The sequence below is a fragment of the Micropterus salmoides genome, unplaced genomic scaffold (genome assembly GCF_014851395.1).
Source record: "Micropterus salmoides isolate LMB-PRFRI ecotype aquatic unplaced genomic scaffold, ASM1485139v1 Ms_hic_scaffold_21, whole genome shotgun sequence".
Lineage (NCBI taxonomy): Eukaryota > Metazoa > Chordata > Actinopteri > Centrarchiformes > Centrarchidae > Micropterus > Micropterus salmoides.
In genome coordinates, this window is record NW_024041262.1 from 18830962 (window position 1) to 18841420 (window position 10459).

The following is a 10459-nucleotide window of genomic DNA, read 5'->3' on the forward strand; positions in this document are numbered from 1 at the left end:
CAAATTGCCGGAGGATTTATAAAGGGATTTGGCTGGCATGCCCCTGTGTGCCATTTTTCCTCTACAGCACAGCATCCTGAGCTTCTGTCTCAGCATACAGTGTGTGTATGGGTGTGTGTACGAGTGTGTGTGTGTGTGTGTCTCCTGCTGAGCCTGTGTGGAGTGTGTGATCACACATCCTCTCTCTGACTGCACCCTACAGCCACAAACAACCGAGATCGCTCTGGCAAGCCCTCGCACAAGCACTGTTTATGTGTGTGTGTGTGTGTGTGTGTGTGTGTGTGTGTGCGTGCGCATGTGTCCCCACATCTTCAGCTAGTTACCATGGAAATAGGCCAAGCAGCAGGCACGCGGGGAAAAAGCCGAACCATGTGATTTAACTGAGCACACACAGACACACACACAGACACACACACAGCTGGCGAGTGATGATGATGTGTATTGATGGTGGAGAGTTCCTGGAAGCCAGAGTGAGTCAAGGCACAAGTCAATCAAACTCCCTGACCCTGGCAGGCACGAGAAAACCAAGACCTGTGGTCACAGCCCAGACAGTGACCACACATGTAAGACATTTTCCAGATGAGATGTTTGGGTGATGACAGTGGTTTTACATCCAGACATAGACACAGTGTGAGTGTGTGCAGTTTCATCTTCTAAACTAAAGTAAATCAGTCCCAGCTTAACACTGAGCATGTGGAGGTAAGCAAAGTGATGCCTTGACTTCTTCAAGGGTAAAGATGTGGATCTAGGGTCAGTTTTGAATTAGAACTAAGTTTAGGTTAGATTTAAAGGTTTGGTAAATCCAAGATTAAAAAATAGACTTTAAAAGAAAATTAGCCTAGGAGTTTTTTGTATGCGGCCAACCCAACACAATAAAGGTGAATTGAATTTTATTCGTGGTGCTCACAGCATTGAAAAATGCCAAATAAACTCAGTGTGTCTTTCCAGAAACAAAGTCCTGGTTACCCTTTCTGTAAACAGTTTTCATTGGAAATACTTTAGAAACAGTCCTTATAAAAACTGTTGACAGGAGCAGCTCTGTGGATTTTTAAATGTAATTTTCAATGCTGTGATCACAACTTACTAAATTCCATTCACCTCGATTGTATCGTGGTGGAGACAGAAATATCAGACAGATATCTTAAAACCTGAGCCAATAAAACCAAAACTATTTGCATTGTTAGATACTTCAGAAGTAAGAGGAAATATGCTTCAACATTTGGCAGGTTCATCATTGAAGGCCAGCATTATTCAGACCCACAGAACAGTATTTGATGCTCTTCTCATGATCTTAAGTTTTCTAAATTTACCAAGTATGTGAGATTGAATTATGAAGAGATGTACTGTATAAAAGTATATTATTTAATGGTGCATCTCTTACAAATAATCACTGCAGATTTTAATACAGAGTGACCAGAAAAACAGAGCTCTTTTGATGCGATGCAATACAAGCTGATGTTGTCTTGAGGCTATAGTTTGTCATGTTGATGCATTAAAATACATTATATTAACAGATGAACACAAGCACTGTAGATTATTTTAAGTCAGTCCGCCACACACCATCATATAGCTGTAAATACTCACTAGAACACAAAAATGATTTATCCGCTGCTGAAAATAGTGCCCTAACTAATGCACTATTTATTTATCAATTTTTGAATAATATGCTAAGAACACAGTGCCCAGCTTTTTAACTACATGTCTTATCCAGGATCAAATAGGATTGGGCCACAAACATGGTAGGGAATTACTGAACTTGTCAGGGTTTGGTTTGAGTTTACCTGTATCCTGTTTTATTTTGAAATGGTCTGTGTCAGTTATTTGTGTCTGACTTTGTTTAAGGTTTGTCCTGATTATCCCTAATGCGTTTCACCCAAGCGGTAATCTGCAGTTCTGAAAAGTGAAGCCATGCAGAAGTCCCTTAAATCTGCATTCTCTCTAGCGGCCAGCAGGGGCCAAAATTTCAATTCCATTAAAAATAATGGCAAAATTACCCTACTTGTCACCTGATTTATTACATTAGTAAACACTTTCCTAATGACTTTATGATATCAATCAGTCTTCTTCAGTTCAGCATGATTTTCATTTAGTAAATGATGGTCCCATTTAGGGGAAAATAGACAATATAGCAGTATATGTTTTAGGGCGGGACTGCCTTGTGATTGACAAGTAGCTACATGGTGACCTGTCAATCAGGATATAGAGTGATTCGAATCCACTGCACTGTGTAAATTAAACTAGCGCTGTTGAACAAGCTTATTAGGAGACGACAGTTTTTTCCTGTTAAGTAAGTTTTGTTTTAAGCTTGTTTTCTGCTACCCAAAATTAGCATCCCAGTTAAAATCACAGTTAACATGAATTACAGAAGCACTTGGCTAATCAAGCTTGCAAGCTCCACCGTCTCGTCCAAATGTTGTCCCATCCGGTGCCTGGTTGCAAAACCCTGCCTTTTGTTCTTGTTTGTGGATTAATGGAGTTTCATTTCACAGCAGCCTATCATTTGGGATTTTTGCCTTTTGTTTGTCATTAGACCTAGACATTTTACCTTACCTTTTAACTTTGGCTTATTAGATTACTTTGTTTGTTGGGCAACTGGGTTTGGACTAGTTGAACATTGCAAATAAGTTTTACTCTTTGTTTTGTTTAATAAACTATTCAAACTAAGTCAATCCATCTTGAGAGTCTGCTATTGGGTCCAAATTCATTTTGTTGCCTGAGCACACAGCCAATACCGACAGAACTGTACTTTTCATGGGATTTGTTGAAAAGAAAAATAAACAATATTGCCAACATCATCCTTTAAGAAGTAAGAGGTTTCACAAAGGCAGCATTATTATACAGGGCTGTTGTATTAGATTGTATTGATTTTGGTGAGTTTCTTTCTTTTCTGGTCACTCAGAGTGCTTCACTCACAAAAAATTAATATTGCTTCAACAAATCACAGGAATAAGTAGATACAGAACGTGTAGGTGATGCCAAGCGGTGTGGGAAAATATTTTACCTGACTCTTTAACTACTTAAGGAGACACATTAGGGTTCAGATTCATATTAAGTAAATGACTCTTTTAGGTTAAGTGTATGGCAGGTTTTGATGTTAAAATTTACTTTTTCAGTTTATATCTAGAGGGATGTGTGTCAGCGTGACAGCAGATGATTACTTGTGGATCAATAAGAACCAGCAAGGGCACAACTGGGAGCATTGAGGACAAACAGCTGTTTTCATGGTTCCACTACTGGTGCTGGTACTTCTATTACTACTACTACAACTACAACTACAACTACTAGAGCTGCAAATACTAACACTACTTTTACCCTTTTATACCTGCTAATATTCTTTCTGCTATGACAAATCTTACCACTGTTGTGACATTTGCAACACACAATATTGATTTAATTCAACTGTTCCTCTTTCATCCTCTTAAAATCAAACTGTGTCCTAGAGTAGTGATCAGACAGACTGCAGTTTTTGCAGTGAGAGGTACCTTTTTCCAGTTGGAGGCCTGAGCAGAAAAGCGCCCGATGGCATTTCCGTTTTTTCCCCACTGTCCGATGACAGTAGAGGAGGACAAACTAGTGGTGGGTGTTGCTGGATACCCGGAGCTATATGATTTTACTAACAGTTTCATTAATTTAAACTGTACTAATAGTTAACTCATATCATACAGTCATGGTTTGGGTTACGCCAAAATTAGCTCTCTTTTATCAACATTATCATCGTGACGTTGAGCTAACAAAGTTATAGACTAGGCCTAAACCCAAAATATAACATTGCTGTTAAAACAAACATAAGCAAATGCTGCTTTGCAGGACCAATGGACTCCCTGTAGTTAGTGGTCATTTTTGAGATGCTAGGTCTGACAAATGACAGCAGATTGTCAAACTGTTCCCAACTTATCCTAAAATAAGCCTTGAACCAACCATCATCCAGGTGAAGCTCCTGGACCAAATGGTGGTAACATTACTCCCCGAGATTTCTCAAGTCTTGAATAGAACTTATACTCATTTGAACTGGCAACAGAACAAAACGTATTCCATAAGTCAGGATGGGAATATTGGGGTACCAATATTTGTCTAAAACAGTGGGTCCCAACCTTTTGACTTGGGATCTTTCAAAGCAAAGCAATGTCTAAATGTGACTCCTTATCAGAAGTTGCCTATGTCTATGAATTGAGAGCTGCTAAACCAAATAGACTGTTTTACTAGGAGTTTTAAAAGGCCTGAAAAGGTAGATAAAGTTAAATAAACATAATTTGTGGTGCAGAAAGACTGTTTTTTCATTTCATTTAATTTCCTATCTTGTTTTTTATTGATTTATCTTGCAACCCTTTGGGAGTTCCCAAGTCCTAAGGTTCGGAACCACTGGTCCAAGATAAACTACACGGCCAAATGTATGTGAACACCCAAGCAAATTAAGTGGACACCAGACCATTACACCTAAAAAGGAATTCAGGCTTCCAGGTTTTAGAACCTGGCTGCAGTTTGTTCTCATTCAGCCTGAAGAACATTAGTGAGGTCTGGCACTGCCGTTGGGGGACAAGGCCTGGCTCACAGTCAGCATTTCATTTCATCCCAAAGGTGTTGAATTGGGTTGAGAGCAGGACAGGCCAGTTGAGTTTTTCCACACCAATTGGGAAAACCATTCATTTAAGGCCCTCACTTGTGTGTGAGGGCACTGTCATGTTGGAACAGGAAAGAGTCAAGAGAAACTGTTGTTTCTAAGTTGGAAGCACACTTTTACCTAAAATATCAAAATAGCTTTTGATTGTATCACACAAGTTGTCGTGGAATTGTAGATGTTCTAATCAAAATGTGAGATTGTTTTTCTGTTCCCAAGGTCAAGAATGAACTTCATTGTATGCTGTAACATCAAAGTTTCCATTTGGAAATGGAAGTAAGGGGCCAAGGCCAAACCATGAAAAACAGACCAGCCAACAGAATTCCAAAAAAGTATATATAGTAGTATATATACTTTTGGCCATAATGTGTATGTCCAACATGTAATATATGACCTCCCAGAAAGAAATATTTCTTTGTTTTCATCACATTTTTGAACAACAATACAACAAATCAGCACCTTGTTCAAGTCTCATTAACCAAATTTGCTCATTTTCCATTTTATAATCACATTTATTCCTTTCAGCTGAGGGGAAAACATTTCAAATTCAAAAACTGAGATGTATGGAAATAAATTGCTGTTAAATACACTGTTTTGTGTAACTTGAATTTACTGTTTCTATATCTTTCTCTCTCTCTCTCTGCTGTGAGTTAGTGTGGCTTGGTGACAGTGACACCAGTGTCATGCAAACTGAACAAAGAGCTGATACTATCCCTGAGGACAATAGTCCGTCTCTCACGCTGTCTCCCTCCCACTCGAGCAAACATAAAGGCGAGAAGTATATTTATATATCCCTGTAAAAGAGAGAAGTCTTGATCTTTTCTTGCATAATCTCTGAGCTCTCTTTCTGTCTCCTTTGGCTGCACTTTCCTCTCTCCCTCCCATTCACTTCATTCCTGCTCTCTGTCTCTCACTTTCTTCCACTGACCTCTGTTTTCCATTCTCATTCACTCTCTCCACTTCTTTCCCCATTCATCTCTGTCTCTTTCCTTTTCCGTTTCCCAAAAACTTCACTTCACATGCATGTGTTCACACACACACACACAAACACACATACATACACACACACGCACGCACAGTGGTTTCCCTGTAACTGGGTTATTTGTAACTTCAAATAGCCTTAGTTGACAATAGGGAGAGCCCAGAGTTCATCCTCCCCTCTGTGCTTCTTTTTCTCCTCCTCTTTCCCACTTTCTCTAAAGAGAAGTTATACATAATGTGTGTGTTTTGAGTGTGTGTGCATGAACATACAGTAGGCACACGTGCAGCTGCATGTGTGAGCATAATTAGCGAGAGTGGGAACTGGTTTTTTTTGCAAGATTCAAGGTTATCTCTAGCTCAGACTCTGAACTATTACAGTAAAGTATATATGAAAACACACACGTAATCGCATGTACATGCACAAACACACACACACACACACCCGCTATAACCTAGATGCAACCCATTATCACCGTGGCACATGTGCACAACAAATCCTATTACAGTCATAGAAAATATAAAGAGGGGTGAATATTTAATATGTAGACTATTACATAACCATTTTTATTTACAATGCATGCTGGGAATCATGTGAAGTTTTTACAATTTAAGTCAGAGTATAGAGAGATAGGAGTGGAGGAGAAACAGGGTTTTAGGGTGATCAAGAGACAGGTAGGTGAGAGGAGAACAGGGGAGAAGAGTAGCAGAGTTGGTAAGGGGAATGGAAAGGAAAGAAAAAAAGGAGAGTATAGTACAGGAAAAAAGACAAGAGGAGAACTGGTGAGTGTGAAGGAGAGAAGAGGAGAATGATAGGTGGAACATTAGACTGAATAAACAACCACATGTCAAAGAGGAGCGGTTATGGGAAAAGGAGAGAAAGAGCACTTTAGCGGATGTTAAAGGTCAAAGGAAACATACGTGTGTGCCTTTCTTTTCCTCTCCTCCTTCTTCATCCTCTGCAGTGACTTATTCTGCTCTTCTTTATACCTCAACCCTCTTATGCATGTGGACCCAACCTTGACCGCTGAGGCAGGAACACTTAAAACTGAAACGTCAACAATAGATGAATGTCCTGGGAAACCGGGAAGCCTGCATCATTCACACATGAGCACGTCTAAAGGACTAATCTGGGGATTTAAACCAATTAAGTCAATTTAAGTAGAATTTAAATGAATTGAACAGACTTATCTTCTAAATTGTTTCATGATGGTTTGTCTGCAAACACATGCGATAAGTCAATGAGCCCTTGAGACTGATGGTTTCTCAAAGATCAACACATTTGCCCACACGTGCAGGATGATTACGTGGTTCTCACTGAGGCTGTGTGTTTGGGGGGAGGGAGGGATTATTTTCAGCAGATATCTCTGAAATTCAACAAATAAACTGGTCTACATCATATAAAATCCAAACAATCCATAGTCTGATTTAACAAAAAATAAATAAATAAAAATAGACCCAAGACCCTAAGTTAAATCCTGAGCACATCTTCATACTCAGCTCTGAGGATGTTCCTCATCAGGTGTCAAGTTTCCCTATTGTCCACCAGTGTTACATAACATCCCATAAATCTTTCTGATTGGTATGAGTGAAATTAGGTTGGTGGAAAGAAAGTCGTTCTGAGAGGGAAGAGAGAAGCTTTGGTGGCAGTGTGTTTAACTTGGGGCAAACTCTTTTCTAGCTAAAAGGTAGGCTATATGAGTTTTCCATCCGGGACATCCCCATACACAAACAGTAAAAAAGGCTGTAGGACAAGAATATTGTACCAAAGCGAGGTTATAAAATATGGAAACAACAGTACATATAAGGACATGTCATATTAAATGAAGTACAAATAAGGACATTAAGAGGGTGTTTTTAAGATGAAACAGGGTGAGTGGGTGTACTGCACACTTGCAGGCAGCAATACTTACCTTAACCATATAGCATGAAAAGTACAAACACAAGAAAAAAACACAAGGCAAAAATGAACTCCCTTCCAGAGTGTTTCATCTCCAAAACAACTGATGATAAGTCCAACTTAAATGTCAAGGAGACATTTTAGCTCACTTTAGAGGATGATGATGCTGCTTTAGCTGTGCGTGTCCTCATGTGTGTGGGGATTGCTTTCCTCATGTTGTGGGGACATAGCGCCTGTTCAACAAGCCACTGTTCATCTCCCATCTGGAGATATGATCTCTGCAAGGTTAACACTTGGTTTGGGGTTGGGGTCAGACTCTGGGGCTTATAGGTTTAGGCACGTGTAGTAATGGATAAGTTTATAGTAAGCCTTAAGGACACACACACAAAGTCAGTGCATTGTCCTAACACCCTCTCCTAAACAAAACAAGCATGCTATGTGCTCCTGCTTAATGATGTCGATTAGGATAATGAGGGGATGGCCAAAAGCCTATTTCCCTTTTTTCTCCAAGTATTCACGTGTGTGAGCGCGCGTGAGGCGGGCAGCAGAGGGCTGTGTCACCATCGCTAATGTGACGGCACTAGGCTGACGGTGATGCGGGTCCCGATGAGGGGCCAAAGACATCAATCACGCGGATCGAAACCGCAACGTTAAATCAATAGCGGCCCCCGGGAGCGATGACAGGGCAGCGTGAATCCGTAAAAGGCTGCATTCTCCCGGCCATCCATCAACAAGTCCACACATTGTAGCCTAACAGTCCACCAAAACTCCGCTCCGCTCCAAACACGCAGTAGGAGGACAGGAGCCACGAGCACAGGATAGGGGTAGCCTATGTAGCCTACCTGACAGGCTGGATGGGACGGCCGGAACACCTGTAACTGTGGGAAAACGAACCCGGGCTGTCGGAAGTTGAGGTGAAAGGATGCTGTTGTCCCTTAGGCTACAGCAGCAACCAGTGTGCAGAACTAGAGAGAGTTGCTGCGTAGAGGGGAATTACCGACCCAAGACCTCCTTAAAATAAAACACTAAAACTGACAAGATACAAAAGCAATGTTGAGGAGGGGAAACCCTGCACGAGGAAAAAGACGCCGCTTGTGCTGCTGATGAGAGTGATGATGACAATGATGGGAGACAGATGATGGGAGAAAAAGATGACAGCCATCCTCTGAGACTGTCACGAGAACACATCTGTTGAGGCTCACATCTGGCTGACACGCTGACTGCCCCTCATAAAAACACACACACGCGCACACACACACACACACACACACACACACATACACAGAAAGACACACGCAGACACACACACCTACTGATGGTAGCCTATATTCTGCCTGGTGCGGTTTCAAGCGTGTCCCCCCGGCCTCTCTGTGATGGAGCCCATGCAGTGCGCAGTGTGCAGGTTTTTACTCACCCCGGCTGCTGTCGCCGCCAGTCTACGTCCGATCGCGTGTCGTACCGTGTGAGAGCGAGGAGAGAGGGCGAGCCGTGGGCGCATCCAGCCCCCACCAGCGCCATCAGAGCGTTGCGGTGGCGGCATGCCGCTCTCGCGATAGCGTGCCATCCTCCAGCTCTCCGGTGGTGTGTGACGTAGCGGTTTTTAATCTTGCGCTTTGCTCAGCCCGATGCCGCCCCCTTCTGGGCACGAGGCAAAGAGAGCGAGAGGATGGTGATGATGTCATCCCGTAGGCCTATGCTGACCGTGTGGCCCTACCTGTTTGTCTCTCTTTTTGTGTCACTCTCTTAAATGCACACACCTCCACTGTCAACCTGCTGTTAGCAGCATGTAGAGGACATATGTCTGAGTGTGTCCACTGGAGACCTGCCAGCTCCAGTTTACAGTCACAGCCTGAACACAGTGCTATTCATAGAGCAGGTGAGAGAGGTCATGGGGACATTGTTGAGTTTGGCTGTGATTTTTAATGCCACTGTAACTGAGAGAAAATGACATTAGTAACATGCAACCAAGCAGCAAGGCATTTACAGAAATACATAATTTGGGAAATACAAAATTCACTTTCTTGCCAAGAAGTAGGTGAGAAGATAAGTTAGCACTTTCATGTCTGTTCTTTTTACGCTTTTTGTACAGATAAAATGATTAAGAAAAAAGTATTAGTTAGTGAGCTTTACATGTGCTGGTGTTACCTTTGGTCAGGCTAGCTGTTCCAGTCTTTATGCTAGGCTAAGCTAACCAGTCCATGAGATTGGTATCAGCCTTCTCATCTAGCTGTCACATCAAGAAAGCAAAATTTTATTTCCCAAAATATCAAACCTTTTCTTTAAGTTATATAACTTATTGAGTGCCGGCAATGACCACAAGTTATCACTTTTATTTTTTTTCGTATTTTTGATTTTGATTTGATTTTTTTATTGGATATATAGAGTGACAGTATAAAGAAGGGAAGGAATGGGGATGATGACATGTAATAAAAGGCAGATGGAATGTATCTGTATATGTATGTATATTATGCTTTTTTCATATTTTCTGGCATTTCGATTATGTTATAATGTCAAATGTTCATGTTAAACATGGCCAAGGCTTCAAATAATACTGCAGTCAAGCCAGCCTCCCCTTCGAAAGCGAGAGTCAAGCCAGCCCTCGCGCTGTTTTGCGATGCGTGTTTTTTCCAGGCATTACGGTAAAACCGTGTCGCAGCCATAGGTCGCAGCACATTTCAAAATAAAAGCGAGCATAAAAGCTGAACATAATGCAATTGGTGTGGCAAAAACGATTGAATAAATAAATAAATAAATGCTTAAGACAACACAAGTATCTAAAGAAAGTATTACATTTTTGCAGAAAGCTTACTAAATTCAGCCAAGATTCAAACTGATGTAAAAAGAAAACCTCCTGTTTCTGCTGACTCATTTCACTTAAATCACACAATCAATCTGAAATCAGCAAATTCAGTGAAAATTTTAGACATTTTTAAGGGTTTATCTTTTAAAACCTACATCAGATCGCT

The 10459-nt window shown here is 41.1% G+C and overlaps 1 protein-coding gene across 2 annotated transcripts in view; it reads right to left on the reverse strand.

Annotated features, from left to right (window-relative positions):
* LOC119916407 (inactive ubiquitin carboxyl-terminal hydrolase 54-like) overlaps positions 1 to 9059 on the reverse strand; it is a 45370-nt gene extending 36311 nt beyond the window's left edge. Inside the window, exon 1 of one of the 2 annotated variants that reach the window (XM_038736404.1) lies at positions 8908 to 9059. The gene's annotated coding sequence lies outside the window, so the exon portion shown is untranslated. The remainder of the gene's footprint in view (positions 1 to 8907) is intronic. The other variant, XM_038736406.1, reaches the window with a different exon arrangement.
* Between the last annotated feature and the right edge of the window lie 1400 nt (positions 9060 to 10459).